The sequence below is a fragment of the Battus philenor genome, unplaced genomic scaffold (assembly GCF_028537555.1).
Source record: "Battus philenor isolate CCGP_79_NKW_IND1 unplaced genomic scaffold, ilBatPhil1.0.hap1 SCAF_14, whole genome shotgun sequence".
NCBI lineage: Eukaryota > Metazoa > Arthropoda > Insecta > Lepidoptera > Papilionidae > Battus > Battus philenor.
The window spans coordinates 6,201,629-6,225,724 of record NW_027181676.1 but is presented as its reverse complement, the minus strand read 5'-3'; positions in this window follow the sequence as shown (position 1 = coordinate 6,225,724).

Genomic DNA, 24,096 nt, shown 5'->3' with positions numbered 1-24,096 from the left:
CCATTTAAGTATTAACTTTTTAATATTTAATATTTCTATCATACTACTAATCTCACACCGAGTGTTATAATGAGTTTCAGAGATAATTTATTATGAACGAAATGAAAGAAAAAATAAAAGTTTTCCTCGTATATATAGAATCATCACGATATCTCTGGATCCACGTGGCTAAGTGACTTTTTTAGTAGAAATATTAATTTTGACAATTGAAGACCAGTTAAAAACGTATTTTACGAATACCTAATCGCACGAGGGTTTTAGGGAGCGCTCATTAAAAATTCGTATTTTACAACTACAGCTCTTTTTGTCTTAATAAAATAACAAATGGACTTTATGAGACTACACCTACAAAAGGCAGTGCGGGCTGTGTGAGGCGGGCGAGAACTAGCTTTTTGTAAGATAAATAATAAAATTACTAGTAGAAAAGTATTAAAAAATCTTACACCGATTAAGATAAAAAATAGGTACATATTTTTAAAAAATGAATGGTTAAGTCGTACAAATTTAATATAAGGAAAATGTAAAAATCGTACGTCATGGTAAAAGCGATAATTATACATCCACACGATAGCCATAATTGTTTTAAAAGTGAGCAGATAAAATAAGAGGTGGGGATTGCAGAAGAATATGCCTTGAGGCAGCTGTCTTTCTTTCAACACGTAGCAAATTGTGTGTATAATAGCCACCTTAACCTTAATATCAGAGGAGCCTTTGATAGCTCAAAGGTTTTGATGTACACAAGCGTTTGTGCTTAAACAAGATATCATTTCGCTGAAGGCACTGTCACGTTGTTTATGTTGTTAGGTGTATAAAGCCAACTTGCTTTTATTTATGTAACAAAATTATGTTCATTTTCTTAATAATATTATTTCATTGTATTAAAGTGAACAACGTAGTTTATGATTATTAATTGCTTATTCGTAGATGTTATTATCAATGTTTTACTAAATTGAATCTAATCTTGTCTAAATGAATTTTAAGTCATTCTTATTTCAAAATTTTCTCTAAATTAAATCGTCTTTAAAAAGACTATTCTAAGTATTCAAATTACACAAACCAATCTTTTTAACGTACAAAAATATTATTTTTTATGATATAACAGATACAAATATTTTAAATTAATGTAGCGTTATATAGTTTCAATTATTTCTAATCGTCGTCATCATTACAGCTGAGCGACGTTAACTGCTGGACTTTCTTCATAAATTTACAAAAGAACCTGTTGAACGCGGCCTGCATCCACCAAATAAGCGTAATAATGTATATTAAAATTGTATATTTATACATATGAATTATACATCTCTATTTTTTTTGTCCGGATTTTACGTCACCCGTAGGCGCCCAACCTCGTTTTTATAGGTAGTCAAACTTTATAGTTAGTACGTAGTGGTTCAAGTATCACTTTGTTTCAATCATATACAATGTGGGCTCGGGGGTTCTCTGAGTACCTTCATAGGTTTAATCTCAGGGAGGACCCCTCGTGCTTCTGTGAACCGGGCGTGGACCAGACCGTGATCCACCTGGTAGCAAAAAAGTCCCGCATTTGGAGGGCTCCGGTACGAGACCGAATGCCGGATAGGAAAAAAGATTGAGGTGGCCACACTCGCTTCCATTATTATGGAAAAGGATGCAAGAGAGTCCGTCCTCAAATTCTTCAGGAAAGTTGCACAATATGTAATAAATTGGAATAAAACATAGTTAAACATAAAATATTGTGAGTTATATTATATATTTAATCTTATTAAGAAAGATTAATTGAAATTAAAATAAAAAATGTAAAATTGATGAACATGAGAAAAATAAATAAACTAGATAAAGCTGTGATACTGCAATAGAAAATACAACTGAAGGTGTTTGAGGATGGATGAAAGGAATGGAATGCTTGAGAAAGCAAGATGGAATTATGGAATGATAGAAGGAAGAAAAAAGATATTGTGAACTATGGAAGACGAGGACGAAAATAAAAAAATTATGTGAAAAATTGTTAAGAATTAAAAAAAAACCCTGTTCCCAACAAAATAGGGATGGAAGAAGAGATCTCAACAGCGGAGACCTCATCTTAAAACAAAAAAAAAATCATATACAATGTTGTAGAAAAAACCCTATGCACCGAAGTAGTACATGTCTATTAAAATGTCTTGCGTATTACATATAGTGTTCATTGCAGATGTTAGTTCACAGGGACAATTATTCGTATGTCCCCATAATGATCGCATATATCTTTCTAATGAACTGCTATCTTGTTTTAACTACGCGCAAACAAGCTATTACGGCGGTTCCTGAAATACTAAATCATGCGACTTTAACATATTACTCCTACAAACGTTTTCTTCGAAAATTAAACGTGTACAATACATGTTGTTTCAACTACGGACTAAATTATATAATGATGCAGAGTTTTTTTTCTGGAGTTTTGTTAAAAAAAAAACTACTTGAATCACAAATTAATAGTGCGTAGTCATTTTTAATCGAGAAATGGTGGCACTACTCATCTAAGGGCTGTCATGTTTATATTACTTTTGTTTGTACTTTGTATGTCAGTAATTTTAATAGGTTTTAAATACGTCATCGTCGTGTCAGCCCATAGGTGCGCATTGCAATGGGCCTTCATAAAAAATATCTAAGGGGGATACACCATTATCGCCATGATTAGCAGGCGAGTCCGCGATCGTATTGTGCTATTATGGTATCGCAGACGATGCCTCTTTTCATCCTCTGGAAACGTCTGTGAGTAGTGGTAATCCTATATAATCAATGCACTAAGTGTAAATTATATAAGACCGAATCGCGAGAATCGAATGGCTTGATCTTACCGCTTGGCTACCATTTCTACAAAAACATATTTTTTTTAATATATTGAAGGACATGTGACATTAATTTTTTGACCTAGGCTTTTCTAATAGATTTCCAATGGGAATGGAACAATTATAATCAACATGAATATATGTATGATAGATATATTTAATCAAAACACAATGTTCTAACTTTCTAATAAATATTAAAAGCACTTCACAACTTGTAACACACTACGCAATAGTATAGCAAGAGATCAATATCGCATTTAATTAACGTAGTATTAAAAAATGTCCTAATACCTTATCCGGAGCAGTCGCACATGTCAGCATTCCGTGTAATATATTGCCGACATAAAATCTCGAGATTCAGATAGATATCATTTCTCGAATAGTTGGTTTCCGCTCGAGAAGACCCCGATCCTTCTTATGACCTGGCTACGAAAAATATGGTAAAATTAATAAGATAAAGCCTCGACTAAATCGATCAATGTCGGAAGCGTCTATTGTATTTAATTTCCACTTTTGAGAATTTACGAATTTGATTACCATGAAAAAATGTTAAATAATTTCTCATTGTAATTCAGCGCCAAGGAGAGGTTAGAATAAATTGCATTGTGTATTATGTTTGTTAGCTATAATAATTATATTTAACAAATATTTCGACTAAATAGTGCTGTCAATGTAGTATGAAATTATGTTTTGCAAAGAATAAATGGATTCATAGGACAGCCGAGCGGCATGGCATATACTGCGCAGAACTGACAGCCGCTGGAGTCTTAACGTTTCAGAGGAGTACGGACTGGCATGTTTTAGCAGTGTTATTCAAGAAGCACTCTGTTTCCACGAACTCATTTCTACCAAAGTGCAACAGACCGTAAGGCTATCAGCGTCTTCAACAGAAAGAGGAACGATAAGCACAGCGAAGAACGTCTACATATAAATATGTAATATGAAACTACAAAAATACAAAAACCTATTTAATAAGTTAACTTAAAAATCTCTCAGTCTTCGTTTTATGCAGTTAAATAGATAGACAGAACATACAGATACAGACAGAAATAGAATAGACACAGACTATATAGTCATTTAAAATTTCATTGGCTACATACAATATCATCTAAACATTTACGAAAAGAGAGTCTACGGTATTAAAAAAATACTTATCAGATAGTTTACAGCTTCCTTTCTTAAATTATTTCAACATTAAATCTATTTCTATAATCAAATGAAACAATTTGAATGTTTTAACCACTTGGGCGTATGGGCTTAAATTCGATAAAGATATCTTCAAATTTACGATAACTTGCGTTAAATAAAAGTTTTATTTGAACGTGTTCCGATATATTGTGAGAACGTATTATGATAAAACTAAAATGTTAGAGGAAGAAATAACTGCATTCTGATACGTCTTAGAAACTCCGACTGGGGCTTATTTTATCCAAACGTTATTGTATGAGATAAGATTGCTACGTTTTATGAGAGTGTCAGAGAAAATAACACGTGTCAATAAGTCGCCCGCGACGGAAGATGTTCTTACTATTTTATACGCCATACATTCTGTCATTCCACAAAATGTTATCATAAGCAACTACGTATTCAATACATTTCACCGTATCAAATGTATCTAGATGAGCCATATTACTTCAACAATTACTACTAAAGTTTTAGTACTATTTATTAGCTTTAAAAAAAACTTTTTAATATTAATTATTACAAATTGATAAGTACAGGACTGTTCTAATTATATTTACGAATTTGTATTATTACTCATATTGTATTTGATTCTAGTTTTTAAATATATCAAATTAGGCTCTTTTTTATTGATGTAAACAAATGAAGTACATAAATGATCTAAAATTGATAATTAAATGTATAAGCAAATAAATAGGTGTATGAAAATAATTGAAAAAAAATAATTAAAAAAATACGTGAAGTACATAAAGAATTTTTATAAACGGAAACTGAAATAGCTTATTTATATATGTATATATGTATTTATATATATATATATATATACATACATACATATATATCTTGTAATAGTCAGTAGAATAATTGATAATTAAGTAGGTAGGATAGATTGTAAGCATTTATATACATTAACATTACACTATCACGTAAACGATTTTCTTTTATAATTAACTCGAGGCCTGAAAATGTTTGTTGAAAGTTAAAAATCACCTGTTTTTTTCTAAGTTATTTTTAACGTTTTGAGTAAGTATATTTATATTTTCATCGATCACATTTACAGCCTATTGTATAATAATAAATGAATTCTAATTGTTGAATATATGTAGTTTATAACGTAAATAATCGTGCACGAGGTCATATTGTTAAATATTCCTGATTACCTTATACAGGCAAAACTATTGAACTATCTTGTTTGATACTACTGCTACCAATATTAATATGGTTTGGTAGACGCAGATTTAAAAGTTATCAGATAATACAAAGATAAACTAATTGCTCATTTTATGACACAGAACTACATTTATTTTTATTTTTACAAGTGTTAATTCTGCATTTGCTATTTAATGGATGTTTAGTTTTTTTTTTTAAACTTTGAGAGAATTGTAATGAATATTTATTATGAAATTGTTTATCTACAAAGTGATACTGACTTAACTTTTGTTCTGGTATTATTATGTGTCTTCCGAATATTATAAACAAATATATTCCTATGATATTTAGATGGGTGCTCTGACACCCTTTTATGGAAGGTGGTAATTTGCATGTCTATTCTAAAAATGATCAACATGTTTGATTTATACCCCACCTCATAGAGTTCTAGGTCATCGGGTCTTGTATTGATGTTTGGTCCGCATTGTTTCGACTGTCAAACCATTCATCAATCACCCGTGTACAGTTAGCTTGAATAGACCAGTGAGATGGTATAATCTCAGTAAGCCTATATTGGATGGTATTTGGGTTATTGCATTTTAGTTACGTTGAAGTATTAATAACACGCTAACTAACGAGATGATCATTGATCGTTCGTAATAGGGTTCACATTACAGTTTAATTACATATACATTGTACATATAATAATATTTATTAAATTAAGAAATATATATAAATTTGGTATTTATGCTAACATTTGGCGGAAAATGAAATTTTTTTGTGAACTATCCACAAATGGGTTATTAATATCTCCATTTGTGTGAATGTATGTGTACTTAACTTACTTTTTAAATTTTTCTTGCTTTATTTTGTTTATTACACCACTGTTATTACGTAAGATAATTTCAAAGTCCGTAAATAACGTTACCAAGTGATCATAAAATCAGCGATGTTCTGTGATACAAACCACATCCTCGTTATGTTAAGTGGTATTTTCTATTCGCAGTTGTATCTAGCCTCTTATGTTTTTCGTCACCACACGTGTGTACATATTCATATGTATGGTGAAAATCATAAGAACTATAAAGACTCTTAAATATATTTTTAAGGCGTTAATAAATGTAGATCATATAGCTTTAAAGGGGTGAACTTATAGCTCATTTGTCAGCAAAAAGCCATCCACCTTTGACACCTATTTTTAATCAGCTTGTATTAAGTGTTCACTATGAAATATCTCACAATAATTAGTTGTCTTTTTCTATTGTAATGTGACAGGTCATCTACTTTTGAAAGTACAAAGTCTTCTGGGACAGATGAGATACAGTAAATAAATTTTAATATGTATTAATACAATTTTGAAGACGCTTTTTCTTACTTACGTTATTTATTATTTCTGAGACCAGGAGTTTTTAGATAATGTATTATATTAATAACAACAAATGAGGTATCCCTTTAAAACTACAATTGAATTCACCTCTTTAAACCTTTTACCAATCAATGTGTACATTGCGTGTAAATTACGGCGAATTCCTTCCTTTTTCTAATTTAAAAAAATAAATTTAATTTTTATAGTCATTACAGTAATAACATTAACAAGCTAAAATACATTTGCAAATGTACAATGCGTTTATATAAAGTACGCAGAGCCGAAATCGATTGCACAAATGGGTGTTTAATTGGCGTTGTTGAAACTCGTCAGATAGATGTATAGACATGGATACAGTTTCACAGGAGGCAAATGCATCTATTTGTGGCTCAATAACTCTCTACGAGTTTTTTGTTTTCTATTTAGAAACGTAGTAAGTAATTCTCAGTTGTTGTTTCGAGTATTTCCTTGATTACACGTAGTATACTCTAAACAATAACTAAATCTGTGCTCGAAATTATATCTGTATTTTACATACACTAAATTCATCACTATCATTATTTCAGCCAAATACGCCTCTCACATAAATTTCTAATCAGACCAGTTGGAAGAAACCTGCATCGAGCGTCTATAGACAACGTTAATATGTTTGTATGTCCATACTTTAGGTAGAAGGGCTACCCTATGGTTGCCTATCCGTGGTCTTCACTATAGAACTATAAGAATCCAGCGATCTGTTCTGCGCGCCTTGTGGTCTACCCACAATCACTTCTACTTGCCATATAGTTGGGGTATGTTGGTTACTTTCGTTCATCACGAAAAAATATATTTAAACGCACGAACCGATTCTTTCAAAAAAGCTCTTGATTCTTGGTCTTACACTGCTGTCCAAAATGGTATTTGCCCATTATGTGGTTTCAAGTGAACAGGAAGCAGATGTCGCCTGACCTTAACTTCTTTTTTAGGTATCAAAACCCGAGTGCTCCCTTGGGAGGCTTGGCTCGGCCGCTACATTCTACCATGTTACAAGCTACGATAGAGAGCCAATGATATTGGTTGTTAAATTTACTTTAAGCGCCTTCAGCTTTATTTCTTTCAATTCTCGAAAACTGCAAAAACTATTAGGGCATCTGTATATTACACAAAATCTGTTACACTGTATACTATCGTTCAGGATTCAATCATGAACGCTCGTCTCTCGCCCTAAATATTAAAGATTTTAAATTAGCCCAGACATTTAACCAGACATACAAACTTTCTGTGAAAGTCAACTAATAGTTTAAAAGACTTGATCCAATTTTACTAAATATTTTACTAATGTATTTGACGTATTCAAAGTATAATATGCTAGTTTTCTCACACTGCTTATTGTTTAACCTAATCAAGTTAAATTACTGGGCAACCGCCGGCACATGGAAACTCTTGAAGGGTTCCTTTCTCCTACTTCTACTTGCTACTCACTACCTATTTTGAATCCTTCACCTTCCACCAAGGAAAACGTTTCATGAAACTAGGTGCCTAGTGTAACGAAGCAATACGTAGTGTGGCGAATATGTATTAAAAAATTAATGTCCGTTGGTTCTAACAAATCGTATATAATACTGTTTATTTTTAAAATTTGTTGTAGAATATTTATTTTAACACAATTATGGGCTATATTATAACAAAAACGTGGTTTCCACGAAGCAGTTTACACTGACTCCGAGTCTTCACGCGCTAAGGGAAGACAGGCGAGTTATTAATGATCCCGGCTTCACGTTACCACTGTTTTGCATTACAGAATTATAGGCTTGCATAAACACGTACTATCTTTCTTCAGAAAATCACGACGAACTGATGAAAGCGTTTTAAAGACCTGTGTATGTTTTACATAATTTTTATTCCATGTTTACAGAGATTTGACTACGATTTGTTAACAATAATAAATAAGGAGACAAAAATAAAATGTATTTACTTTATGATTTATATTTCTAACAGGTTGATATGATAGAGCACCGAGCAAATAACTACGGAGCGTAACTATGACACTATATACACATGAAATTGCATACAACATATGATAAATTTCAGAGCAATGTTTTTGTTAAAACCACATCGTGAAATATTAACACATTCGTCTGGTTTTTAACCGATCCGCAATGAATAAAACTCGTGCAATCCAAATTTGGTAAAACATTTTATATAAAAAGAATAACTATTCGTTTTAATGATTACAAAGGAAAATTACCTTTGACTGTTACTTTTATTTTTTATAAAAAAAATTGCTGTAAATACGGTTCTTGCGTCATGGTAAGCATTAATGTATGTATGTATCCGTGTCCCCTATTTCACTCACCACCATATTAATAATACATTAGCTAGATCTCAACATAACTGGTAGCCCATCCTCTCTACAAAGGGCTGTCTAGGGAGTTATAATCGGTATCGGTTTTAGATTCCAAACAGTAGTCCGCAGGTAAGGATATGTTTCTGTTCGACAGCGTTACAGTTATTAAAATAAACGAAGTTTTTAAATTACCGAATTACTATAACCTTATAACTAAAGGTAAAAGACATAAACGTGGTATTAGACTTAATTTTTCAGGTTCAAAACCGATTTTTATCCACGTTCGAAAATCCTGTAATATAAGTATACCTAATTTTACTTACAAAAAAATCAGATATTGTGACTTATTCGCATCACACTAACTTCACTCTCTTAAATGTACATTGCATATATATTACAAGGTTGTTGGTCACATATACTTGCTTGTTATAATTTTTAATTTAAAACTCCTAAATTTAATAAATTCTTAATGAGATACCTTTCCAAGACATCAAATTGGTTATCACGGACTTCTAGAGGCTAAGACCACGGATTTACTTTGAAGCTCTTCGTTGGGTTTGTATGTCAATGGTTCAGTACTTTTCGGACCATTTAAGAAATAGTGTAGAAGTTGGAGAAGGAAGGTCTTGGATTATATACTTCGATGTTCAGATTTTCGGCACGACTTATTATAGCGAACTGTTGCTTGAAAGTTTGTTTATTAATTGAACAGGCAGACGGGACAATTAATTTAAAAATATTGAATTATACTAAATTATATGATCGTATATAAGCACTTCTTTATTTCGCATTAGTATATATAAGACAGAATATAAAAAAAAATATTCGCATAAAGTTAAGGTCATGATTCATAGGATTTATTTCACGTACAGAAGTATATACTCGTTGTTTTTAGTTTTGAAGTGTGAGAAACTGACTATTGTTTCCAATCGTTGCCGTTCTGCCACTAACAATGAAATACGAAGTGTGATCGTCTCGATTCGCATCGGCAAGTTTTATTAACATTCTCCTTATTTGTTGAAATGGTTTTTTGTAACAGACTAACGACACGTTGGTGTTTCGAGGCGCGAAATTTCCGATTCGAACTTTTTGCACGCCGTCACTTTAAAAGCCACGAACGCCGCCTCGTTTGAAATGTCAGGCAATTCAAACGAGCACGCAATGCAAATTCGAAACGAAACTTTAGTGTTTCGAAATCGATTCCTCGGGTTTTTTGCCACTATTAAGGACGATCCGACACTATGTTAACAAATATTATTCGGTTTTTCCAAAACACAGCAGTTTAGCGAGTTAGCGCACGATTTTTGGTGTCTACAGCACGTATTTGGTGATTATGTAAGTTTTTTACGTCAAAAGTATAAAAAGAAAAACTATTTCGAAGTAACATTCAGCAGTTACCGAAGTCTGTCGAATTCAGTATATTCAATTAAGGGGAAACTTGTTCCGAGCGTCTCGCAGTTCTGATGTGCTGATTCCATAATGTCAGTCGTACATCGTGAGTCGGTTAAACGTGTTAAGACATGAATAAGTCACAAAGGTAAAAAATATATTTGAAATTGGAGTTCGAGTCACGACGAGTAAACATTTAACCGATTTCATAAACCTTTTCTTGTTCTAGACTTGTTTTTAACACGGTGTGAGAGAAATAAATAAAGTTGAATATGGGCACCGTTAAATTTAAATAAAGGATTACATAATTCATGTACACTTTTTTCGGATTAATTGTATTATTTTATATTTTTATATCTAAGTGCAGCATTTGAAAAGAATAGCTGAACTTTCCTGATTATATAATAGGAACAGCGAGGTAAATAAATAATATTTGTTACCGAATAAATATAATTAATTTCTTTTGTACTTATTTTGTTACTTTACTGCTTAAATGCTTACTGTTTATATTATCTTTCTTAAAGCAAAATCCAGATCATATTATACTGATCAAAAGACAATCTGTTAAACAGATTAGTAATACAAAATTCAGAATGACTCAACGATTTCGAAATAACAATCATAAAACTCTTGTTAACGTAATGTTTGCTTTGCCACTTCTATTCGTGTCCACCTAAATGAGATTAATGGCGAATCATGGAGCGGTAAATCAGAGCACTCGTAAAAACCACCTGTCGCCCTCTTGAATTCTTAGTATAAAAGTTTTATCGCGATCAAAAATCTCTTGTATAGTTGAGCCCTTTTGTTGTTTGTCTTTAATACCTACTGTTAAAAGTACAATGTTTCGTTTTATTAACCTTTAACTATGGACGTCATTTTTTTGTCACACTACCATGGACACGCGGTCTCTCGGACCGCAATGTTCTGAAGTCCAAATATTACGTAAATATTAATTTTATTTGTACACTTTTGTATTTATTGTATTTTAGGTATATTAAAATTAAATAATTTCGAGTCTTTTAATCGATCTTCCTTTATTTGTAAATAAAATAAAGCATACTAACAATTAAAGGCACTTTTTGGCATACATTTACTAGAGATCAATTTTAGGACGAAAAACTTGAATGAATTAAACTTTTTAGAAAAAATAACAGTCAAAACTATAAATCTAGGGTATATCCTAATATAAAAACGAATAAAAGTCTTCGCAAATTAAAATACAAAAATTTTGACATTGGTCCAAAAAATTATTGGCAGTCCTTGCACAAGGGTTTGGAACACTGTAAACATATGACCTGCCTACAACTTATACAAGTGTAATTGGACTTTCTCTTTAGTTTTGGTGGACAAAGACGACATGTTTTTCTCTTTAATGAATCACTCTCTTGGCTGGGGGGTTCATTTAGGAGCATATCTGCCCCTAAAACTTTTGTATTGTCTATTATTATATTATATTATTATATTAACTACTGTCATTTTTAATTGGTTTGATTTTATTGCTCGTCTTTGCATATGCCGAACGACTAAAGATCGTGTTATTTTTTTAGGAACACTCCTCTTTCTATTTTTTTGCTCTGATGCTCATTGTGTAGTACATGAGCATTTATACCACACAAGTCAAGAATGCGATATAAAATGAGCATAGGCCATCTTCTCGTTTAATATTCATTGACACTTGAATGAAAATAATATAAAACAATCAAATTAAACAAAATCACCGTTTCTATTATTTACCCAAGAAACGTGGACGTGCGGTCTGACAGACCGCGGTTAAAGTATAAAATAAAATAACTCAGCTAATTTGTGGCCACCGACATAACCTCTCATCTCATCATACGTTTCGGCGCTAAAACTAAAGCTACTGAGAGCATTAAACGCGGGCAGCAAGGGGAAAGGGGTAAACACAAAAATTACAAACTGCAAGCGGTCTGTGAGACCGCGCGTCCACAGTTAAGAGTTAATCTTTAATGGCATCACTTATATGCCTTATGTAATTAATGCTACTTCAAAACTGACTGTGGAAAAAATGACATGGTTAGGTTTAATATTTCTTATATACATGTGGGAGAAATAGTGAGGCTATTAAGTGATATTTTTTTAAGAGTGTTAATTTTTGCCGATATCGCCATCACTTTTTGGTGATTAAAACACAGTTTTAAAGAATTTATTCGATTAACAGGGTAAAAACGTCTACAGTCTTTTTCTGAAATGTGCCATTTATATTCGTCAACTCTCAATAATAACTTTTTTTTATCTAGTAAGCTATTCTACAAGACGGTGAAGCCGGCCTTTGTTATTGTTTTCATGTTAATCAGTGTTGTCGATCAACCAATGAGACTATTATAATACGGTCTATTCTCACCGGTCTAGTACTCACAAGCTCGTATATTGTAGTTACTTGAGCCATCATTATTTCAGCCATCGGGGGTCCACTGCTAGATATAGGCCTTCCGCAGAAATTTCTTCATCTTTTTACGATTGGCAGTGGTCTGTATCTGGCGTCTTCCGACGACATCAAAAAGGTAACCTATGCATCTTGTCGGTGGAAGTCTTACGCTGCGCTTGCTGGTCCGTGATCCTCTTTTCAGACCCTTAAGGCTCCATCTGTTCCGCGCCCTGTGACCTACCACTACAGTCCTATAAGGTGATTGACAATAATTTAGGTTTACACTCTGTTACCCATGTATATAAATGAGAATTAAATATTAAAATTAACCTTAACATAGTTTTTAAGCCTTTGCAATAAAAATGTTTATCATATATGTACAAATCAATTTCAGTTTTAATTTAAATTTCAGGTAATGTTATTTGACGTTATAATAATTTATATATATGTAAATTCTGTTAGATAAGGTGCGTAAATCTTGTCGTCGTATTTACAATAACCTCAGCATATTGTTGATTATTATTTTATGAACATTACCAGAATCTGAAGTTTGCTATGCTATCAAACATGTGAGTTTCATTACAGTAGGAAACAGTTTGTTTATTGTTTGGATTTCACAGTACGTTCAGTGGGAACGGTTGCCAAAAGTCGTTAACACTACACAGGCGCACTTCGTAAATACTGAGGCAGACTTCTGTTTGCGATATAATTGATATTTTAAAAGAACGACTTAGTGTATATAAAAGAAAGAAAACTTTTGGACCATTTTCACTTAAGAATACATAAACTGATATTACAGTAAAGACAAAATAGTTCGAAAGTGGATATTAACAACAGAATGACTAAAACTTAGTATATACCGCTATTTCTCAAAAGCTATCACAATGACTACATTTTGAAAGAATAATTAATGTGTAAATTAATTTCATATTATTTAAATTTTTTTTGGCCACCGTTTTTGGGGATCTCCCGTTCACCTACATGTGAAATAGGGATTTAGTCTACAGAGGTTTAATAAATTTTTCTTTTGTATTTTAGTTTATTTTATCCTTACATTCTAACGATTTATTCTTCTATTCTTCAATTTCCTTACTTTACAAATTCTAATATTCTTTACACGTCTTTCAGACATCTCAATTCATCGCTCATCATCATTCCTAGGGAATCGCAGCTTTTTATTTTTGAAATTCACAATACTTTATATCACAGCCTCTGTTACTACTTATTAGCTTCTTTTTTGTACTTCTTATTTGTGAACATCTTATTTATTTACTTATTGTAAATTCTAATTTTATACAATATTATCTAATTAGGTATTCCTCCTTGATGGTGGGGGCTCTTACCCCATCTTGCTTACGTAACTAGGTCTTATTTCTATGAATTGCACTCTGTTTTTGTAGTTGGCATTGAAAGGCAATCAAAATTATTTCCTTAGGAAATTAGTGTTAAAAGACCAAAGGTCACATGTTTAGCAATAGCAGTTCTATTTTAAATAGACTGTAGGAGATTAGGTACTTCACAATGGCATCTGTTTATACCGTAAAATAATTATGAGTAACAGTTTTATAACTTGGGTTTAACAGAACGCTGCTGGGACCTTAAGTTTCTGGGGCGAAGGTTACAGACTGGTTAGCGCAGGGTTTGATGCCCATACACAAGGCGATTTCGTTAAGGTCGTTGAAAAACGTATATATACTGTATACAGGCCACTTCCGACCGGTTATATTGAAGATCTAATTTAACGACACTTATGTGCAGCAGCGGAAAGACTTAACCTTTATGTTTATAATGCTGCGCCACTTGTTCCTACCTTTGGCATGAAGGAGCTCATGAAAATTGGTGACAAGAGAGGAGAAGATTTAGTCGGATATGGTGAAAGTTTGCCTTTGACTTTCTCAATCACAATTAATTATTGTTGGTTCTTACTGGCCAAAAAAGTGTAGTACCCGGTGATGGCGGATAATAGAAAGCCTGGTCTTTATATTGCCCAGAGACAGTTTTAGTTATATTAGAAAAATGTAATGGAACGATTATAATTAGACTTAAGAACAAACGACATGCGCTTGATCGTTCCGGTGTATTAATTTTACTATTAACACAACAACAATGGCGTAATAAGAAAATTCCCATTTATGTTTTCCCTCCAAACAACAATAGCAAGGAACAATGTCAAGGCATAATGAACCAGACTCCACTTCTCCTTAATTAATTATTTTAATACACAACCGTCGCCTGGGCAATTTAGCGTACACGGGGCAGTAAGCATCGGGCGCTTTATCATTACATCCACGACACATTTATACAAAGGCGGTTATAAATTAGGCGTGCGCATGGCTAGCCGTCGGTACAAGGTGCTGGAAACTATCCCAGATACTACACGCGCAAATGATTGAAGGGATGAAATATTTGTTAAGTTATCAATTTCATACTTCAGGAAATTGGTTATGCTAATCTACTATATTTATGTTTCATCATTGTTTTATATTAATGAATAGATTTTTCAGGTCAGAATCTCTCAAAAAATATTTCAAAAAGTTTTCTACCTAACTGTTCAATCAATTTAATATGAACAAAATAAATATGTAACATCCGGAATTGGTAATTTTTACACAAAAGTTTTTTCAAGCATTATTTATATATATTGTTCACGTTTAAAAATGTATAGTTTTTTATTATTAATATTTTTGTTTAAGTCTACACGCCTGAAAGGAAATCCCGGTATGTTTAATAAATCGAACAAGGCCACTTAATATATGACATTAATAGACTGGATTAACTCTTACATATGCATTCTGAGTGTAGATAATGACTTTTCAGTTTCTTTATTACTGCAGGTCGTTTCCGTATTGACTCTCTCCGTATCAAAGACTTGACGAAATGCCGTCCTATCTTCTATTCGCTCAAACCAGTAGGAAAAGAAAATCCAGTTATTGACTTACAAACCAGCAGGTGGGTGATTAATCTAATGGTATTTTACTCTACTTTTCCTAAAAATAGTAGCATTTCGAAATTATTTCGTGTGAGAGTCATTTGTTACCTATTGTGGACAGCGCAGTTTTTATTTTCAACAAATGTCGTTATAGGTATCATTATTTATTCCTATTAACAAAAATTTTAAACCGTGTAGTACTAATAAGATTTACTGTGTAACCTGTAAAACAAAGAAATATAAATTAACTTTATTGTTATATAATAAAAATTCATATTTAATCTGTATGGTAGAGATATCTGTGAAAGATTTAGTCCTGTCAAGAGCGAATATAGCTCATTGCTGGAACAGGCTCCTATGACAGTATAAATAAAATCACTTAAAATTTGGTTTAACAGGGAAAGACGCACGTCGGTGAAGGTAATGGCACATTGCAAGGAGGCCTCCATAAATCTTTTACGACGTTCGTCAGCCTCGAGCATCGTGCATGAACCCTCTACATTGCGATGGTCTCAAACAGTGAACCCATGGAACGCGGACGAGTTATTTCAATTTTTTTTTTATTAATCTGTACGTCAAACATAAAATGATGGTTATAGCTTTTAATACTATCGAAGACTATTACCATAAGGATGTTTACTTTGATTTAAAAAAAAATCCAATAATAAGATCGTAACAAACCGACGTACCTTTTATTCAGAAGATAATTTTCCGAGAAGCTTTTTCTAGTTGTTTTTAAGAGAATTTTTCAGGTAATCTCGAAATAATGATAGTTGAAAGCTTGTGAACGCTTAACATCTCTTCCATAAAAGCTTTTCAGTGAAATGAGCTATAATGACAGCGAAAACCACTTCTTAGTTCAATGTTTCTTTTTGTCTGATACGATTCGGAAGCCCGGAGTTACGTTAAAAGGAAATCTTTCAGGGAAATTATACGAAATGATCCGAAAACATAATTAGCACACTTCGTGAAATGATTCACAAAAATAAGAAAATAGATAACAGTTAGAATAACAATTTTAGTTTTTTTTTGTTATTTTGCTTATATAATTTGATTTCATTAATGTGATAATTAAATATATATAATATTATTCAAAATTATGTCTAAATCGAATGATTTTGATTATTATCTGTTTTTACGTCTTCTACTTAAATTAATTTTTTTGCGCCTCATTAAGTAAAATTAAAAGCAAAAACCTTAACTGAAAGAAATTGCTTTAGAAAAGTATATTAATATAGAGTATAAAAAACTTTTTTTACAAAAACATGTGTCTAATTTTGACAGCTATGACATCAAATCTTATAACATTTTTTTTATTATGCAAGAGTCTGACAATTACCGAAATTACTCTACCTATAAACAAAAAATTGTTTTTATTCTGTTGATAACCAAATTTTATATATTTCTAATAAAGTTGCGTTTATACTAATAATATATATTTATTATTAATTATCATATTTTATAACTATTGCATATTATAATCATATTAATACAAATCTTATTATGTCATAAGATTAATTTTTGGACATATTATTTTGTATTATCATTCCATAATAAATTTATTAAAAAATTTCAGTACTGTTTACAAAAATAACTTTCATTGAAGAGAAAAAAGAAAAATATCATAGAGAGGAAAACGAACAAACATTACATATTGAATGTAATCGACGTGTTTTTGTCATTAAGATAAAAATTAAATTTATTCTAAAATAGCCAATAGCTGGACTCCCACAACTTTCTCTGTTTTGCGATTAAACTTGCGCTATATAGAGAAGTTTTAAAAGAAAACTTGCATTTTATACCAAAATCACCTACACAATTATTTAACAGCATAAAGTGCATACGAAAACAGTTCGTAATACTTGGGGCGTACGTGCATTAATAGCATGCAAAAATACTACTAGTTTGTAGTCTATGGGTGCTATTACACACATAAAGTACAAAGAGCTTCTATTTTAGATAACGCGAAGGTAAAGTCGCATTATATAGAGTAGAGCCATCATGCTACCCGCAAATTTTAAACTTTCCCGCTTTAGCTGCTCAAACGGTAAAACTTTACTGTCTGTTTAGTTTAAGGGAGCCAGTTTACGCCAGGTGACTTTAAAAACAACGTATTTCTTTTATACTGCAGCTGAAAGTAAAATTGTATTGAGGCGAAAAACTGTCATTATTCATTTAAGGAAAATAAAAACCTTACTTAGAAGAAAACAGTATTTTTAAGTGAATCGAATAACTTATTATACTCCTTAATATGTCGACATCACCGTTTTGTAAAATCACGTAATTGTCGTAAATAGATTGTTAGTACCAATTCTGTAAACACTTGATTGTTAAAAGTCAAAATTAAGGGTGGACAAATATTAGTTGCTTGGCGGTGGGTATAAATACGAAGCTTACAAGAAGTGTATATATATATATATATATATATATACTTATATTATGTACTTATATTATTACACTTATATACATGTAGTTGATTTCTAAGGACATTGTTACGCTTTAATTCGAATGCATGCATAGGAGATTTTTAATTACCAAAATTATTATTGTAAGTCATAATAATTTATCAAAAATCATGCAGATATATACAGCGTATAAAAATACTTTTTAACAGTTAATGTAAGTAATAACCTTTAACATTAATAGAATACGTATTTTTATTACATACAGAATACAGTGCACAATTGAAGAAAGTTTTACGACTCAACGAGATTCTTTATTGATAATTATTTATTCCTTGCAATGTCTCGGCATTTACTGAGCCCTTAGTTTTCTTTACACACGTCGTATAACATAACCGGTATTATCTCAATCTACCCATTTATGTCAGATTTTATCAAATAAGTAGTTAAGAGAAACATTTATTCGTATTTAAAAGTTATGGATGGCAATTAAAACAAAAAATCAAGAGGCACGATAAAATTTTCAATTTTCTTAAAAGTGATTCCATAAAAAGATATTAAAGGCGTTATTTTAAGAAACTATAGAACAAGGAAGCGAAGGAAACCGGGATTTTAAAAAGAGCTTTCTGGAGTGCTCATTACGGCATTCTAGGGAGACGACGCGGAGTCATAAAGGCAATTACTCCACGTTTCTTTACTTTTTCAATTTTTAAATTCCTCAGTTGAAGCAAATAGTTTTGTGTAGTAATATTATTTCTATTTTGTTTGTTTAAGCTTTGTCAAAATATATTTGTATTGATTTCTTAGTATTAAGTACATTTTATATCGTGGCTACTTTAAAAAAGATTTATGGAACTGCGTATAAATATCAAGCCACAATTGAGAGTCCGTAGAATCATAAGATTCTGTCAAAACATTTTTGAAGGATGCTAACATTTAATCTTCGCTCCGGAATGTACAGACGCGTACGTTTTTATATAAATTAAAAAGCAAACAAAGCCGTTAAAGAAAAATAGTTGGAGTAAGTTTATGAAAATTTATTTAAAATATTGATAATTTCTTTACGTATTTAATTCCGATTTTAATATGGTTCATATAACAATAGAAGTTTTAACAATTTAGTAATATCATTAATAATAATTCACACCTAAAATTTTCTTAGTTCATGTACGAATGTAATTTTTTTTCTCCTTTTTTCTGTTTGTTTTTCCGAATTGAAACCAAACATATGGATGGACAAAGTGTACGCTATGCAGTTTCAACAATTGTTTTCTATTTATTTAACATGATTTTTTAAATTCAATGTACGTACCAATATATTTTAAATACGTATAAAAAGAGTGGTTAATTTAAATAGGAAACTTTTAATTAAATAATCCCAAAACAATAAAGGAGTTTAGATAGTTTTTAATATATGTAAGGTATATAAAGACATATTTTTAATGATAAGTTAAGCGTCTAAGCGATTCTATAAATTGATGAAGGTTTTTTCTCAAGTTAAAGTTTCTAGTTGTAAGAATTTTAAAACTTTGAACAAAATTTTTATCGTATGACGTTCATGACCACTCTATTAAGGCACTAAAAAGCTCAAGAGCCCCATTTAAGATCCTTCACGTTTGCACAACATTAAAAAGTTGTGAAAGAGGGAATATCTCGCGGAAAGAAGTTTTATCACTATACAAAGTTTTGTTACACGTGATGTTCATTAAATATTATTTTTAAAACAATTTGAGTGTTTTATATTTAAAAAAAAAACATTACCGAATTTTTGCATCTTCGCAAAAATAATTAAGAGTTTGTATAGACCACAAAGTTAAGTGTAAATTTTAGTTTTAGTTTATTTATATTTTTTACTTCTAAATTAAAAGAAAACGCATTCTAAATCCAAATCGACATGGTGAGGTTTCATTTACATTTTTTTAACTTGTCAACTAAGGTGAAATTATAGGAACTATCGTATGAAAGGATCCCTTAATCTAGTTTCCGCCTAGTCCTGGCGGGAGGAGGGCGTTAAATATGTTCAGTAGCCGTGGCTTGATGAAGCCACGGTGAAGCTTAGAGGCCTACATAAAATGATAAGCCATGTAAGAGGCGACGTAGCAAAGGTGATGGAGTTTGCCTCTATTTCTTTAGAGGAGATAAAATCGCAGAGAGGAAACAATGTTGGTATTGCTATGCATCACTCTCTTTCCATGATTTGTACGATATAAGTGTATATAGGCATTAATTTGTTTTTATTTCAGGTCACCATATCTAGTGCTACCGAAACCATATATTTTAATGAAATGTATTAATTAAAATACGGTTGTATTTATTGGATATTTGAATTTATTGTGCTAATGCTAGTAGATTTTGAAATCAGTCGCTTTTTTATAGAATAAAAATATTTTTTGGGTCAGAACTTGGTAAACACGCATAAAAAAAGATGAGCGTCGACGCAAAACAAACGCTAGCTACATAACCTCCATGTTAATAGGGTTGGCGCGCATCCAGCTTTATCGGACCATAAACTTTGTATGAGACTCAATTTTAGTTTGGGATACTGCCTGAAATTTAATTTCTATTATGATACCTTAACGCGAATATATGTATGTGTCGTTCAAATAAATTTCCATTTGATACTATTAGCAACGACCACATTGTTAGCGGTTAAAATACAATTAGGTCTTAATCAAAAACATTATTATTTCTGATTCTTCAGATCATGTGAAAGTTTTTACTTCGGACATTAATAAACATTAATCTAATATATCACTTTTCTGCAGCTGATTTTGTTATGCTTGATTTATTATTATCAACATCACTATTTCAGTCATAGGATGTCCAAAGCTGGACATAAACCTCTCTCGTAGATTACTAACAGAAATGGTAGAGATCGGCCTAAATCCGTCATTGTTCCGTAGTCTCTGCTCCAGAAACTTAATATCCCAGCGGTCATCTGTTCTGCGTGTTACCCATTACGACTTCCAACTAATATTTTATTTTATAGTAATTATTTTAATAATTAGTAAAAAAATAATTGTTTATTGTTAATGGTATTTAAGGAATATTTCAATAACATTTGTTTTTTTAACATTAAAAATATTTTTTTAAATTTATACCACTATAAATAAATGACATTAGTGTTGAATAAAATAAAGACTATTATTGTACCATATTTTTGCATTACATTAAAATACCTTGACATTTTTTCGTAATACGAGAACCCTGGGTAAAGATATAGCGGAGGGTAACGTCCCTTGAATTATAAATAAAAAAGCTTGGTATTATAGGAATATTGCCTTGGGAGACGATATTTGCCGACAAAATAGGCAAGAGCCAGAAAAAGGCCTTGTGTTAATTAAAAGTCAGAAAAGTCTTGAAAGTATTACAATATATATTTTATCTAATTATAGAAGGACTTTGATATTTGAGGTTTTTTGAATTAGGTATTTCATATGTAGTACTAGTAATAGTTCAGAGAATTTTTCACATGCTACAATGATATGAGACAAGATGGTTATTTGAGAATTGGCTTGATTTCAATTATAATAAAAAATCTATACAGGATTCGTTTTCGTATATATTTTTATATAACACATGAGCTATGTTAACCTAAAACTGAATCATTATTACGTTAGTTAGTCATTCCATAATTTTAGGTATGGTGCCCATAATTTAAAATACGTTGTATAAATTATATTTTGATTAGAAATCTGTAATCATCATCATTACAGCTATAGGACATCCAACGTTAGATACAAGTCCAGCAAGCAAATTTTCAATAAGAACATCTCAGGTCGTCTTCCTGCTTGTCGGTCTGTAGTTGCTACTCCAAAATCTTGAGACCCCAGTGGCTATCTGTTCTGTGCGCATATGGTTTATCTATTGCAACTTTAACTAACAAATCCGCTAGGCTATGTCAATTACTTTCGATGGTAATATGTAACAACCTTAAAAATATTAACTTTATCTTATTATGTGCAACGTTTTAAAACAAATATCCGATAACCTGAGGTTTACATTCACAGTCGATATATTTGTAGAAGGTTAAAATATTTTATTTGTATTGACATTAAAAAATGTATATTTAATCTGAATACTAATTGTTTGACCAGGCGATAAATTTAATAAATTTGTAAGGTCTGTAGTGTGTATATGGGCAATATTCTTACATACAGGCTAATAAGTTTTCTTTTCGTTTTAAAGTTAATGTAAGCGGGAATAGTTCTTACAAATAGTCAAATATTAGCGAAAATTTGCTGATGTCTGATTAGTCTTTATTTGACAAAAGATGAAACATATTAGAGTATTTTACTTTCCTTTAGAGCTTTTCGAATAAATTGTACAATCTTGTTTGATATTCTTATTTACTACTTTTTAGACAAACTGTAAAAATAGAAACAATACCTTTGAAAGTTTTTACGCTGAGGAAGACAGCATTATAATCAGTATTTCTTTTATGTGTACAGCCTAGGTAATAAGATTTTTTGTATGAACAATGAAGTAGAAAATGACATTCGTTAACCAGTTATAAAGAGTTTCATTACAAATGTACAGACGGACGTATACTGACATAGAAATAAGTTTTCGACGAGTTAAGACTCATGAATATTTATCCCGCTTCCTTGCGGGAAGTATAAACTTTTGAACGTTTCCCACTTGATCAAACTTTACTCTTAGGGCGGCTTGGGGGGACGGCGTGATCCAGACGTTTTATAGCCTTACTCCAAATTCCACAACTTTCGAGAATTTTTTTATAATCTTGTTTTTTTAATCGCTAAACAACCCTATATTTTCTTCATGCCAGCCATAAAGTGGCATGGTAAAGAAAGTTTTTAAATTATACATATTCGCTTTGTTGATTTTCTAACCACCTTGAAACTTAATAATATATTATCGTAGTATACAAATGTATCTGTATGATAAAGATTTTGTTCTACAAATATTTCGAATACATAAAAGTATAATAACAGAATAAGTACTTATAGACAAATGCGTACAGAGGGCCTTTCTCGCAACTTTTGTTTGGAATTAGGAGTAAACACATTAGGTAGCTTGTTTGTATAGGCGGCCGGCATTACTGGCGGACTGTTTGATCTGAGACAAAACAAGACCCGGACTAATCAGAGACAACTTTGCCGATTTGGATTTTAAAACTGCCGCTCGTTGGACTCGCCGAAAGTTTCCCTTTGTAGCGCTTCGTCGAGTTAACCTCAGTGTGTTTTCAACAAAATAAGCTATTTCATATTTTATCCATTCTAATGAAGGTACAGAATAAAATTTTACATAATGGTGATACGGTGAATCATTAAAATAATTTATAAATATTAAACATATAAATTTAAAATTATAAATAACTTAACATTTGTATTGATTACTTGTCGTCATAGTTCGTAATAATAGCAATTATAAAAGGACCTGCCTGTTTCAATATTTATCATTGCAACAATTAAAAAGTTTGACTAAACCAATCCACAAAGTAGAATTGTTTGGTAGGTAGCACATAAATTTCCTTATAACTTCATTTGAACTAAGTTCATCTTTGGTCTTGAAACCTCATCATCTTTCCCATAGATTACTAATAGAATCGTTTGGAAGTGGCCACTGACTGTAGATGATGTAGATATATTTAATAATATATTACAATACATTTTTTATAAATGGCCGTTTAATTAAAAGTAATTGTGTTTACGATGTATATGTTACAAGCATAAAATGTACATTATTAATCAAAATTCAGTAGTCAGGGCTATCATAAAATTCAAGAAATGTGTGAAAAGGCACTTTAAATGGGCAACAGCAATATTTGGAATAGTAAATGACATTACATGAGATACTGATCAAGCTCTAGAAAAGGTTACATGCCAGGGGAGGGTAATCTCCTTAATTTCATGAGCCAATTTTCAGTATTTGTAATTTTTCGCGAGCCCTAATTAATTAAGTATTTATAAGTATTATCCAAAAAGGTTGAGTATTGTATATAATAAAGTTCCAAGGGATATAAAAGAACTTTCTTTTCATATTTTTAAATATAAAATAAAAGTAAATTATTACAAAAATCTTATTATACCATTCAAAAGTTTTTAGTTGATCGAAACGTGTGGTATTTGGTTTGTGGATTCATTTACATGTTTAATATTATAATGTATACGTGAATATTTGTTAAATTTTATTTAAAAAC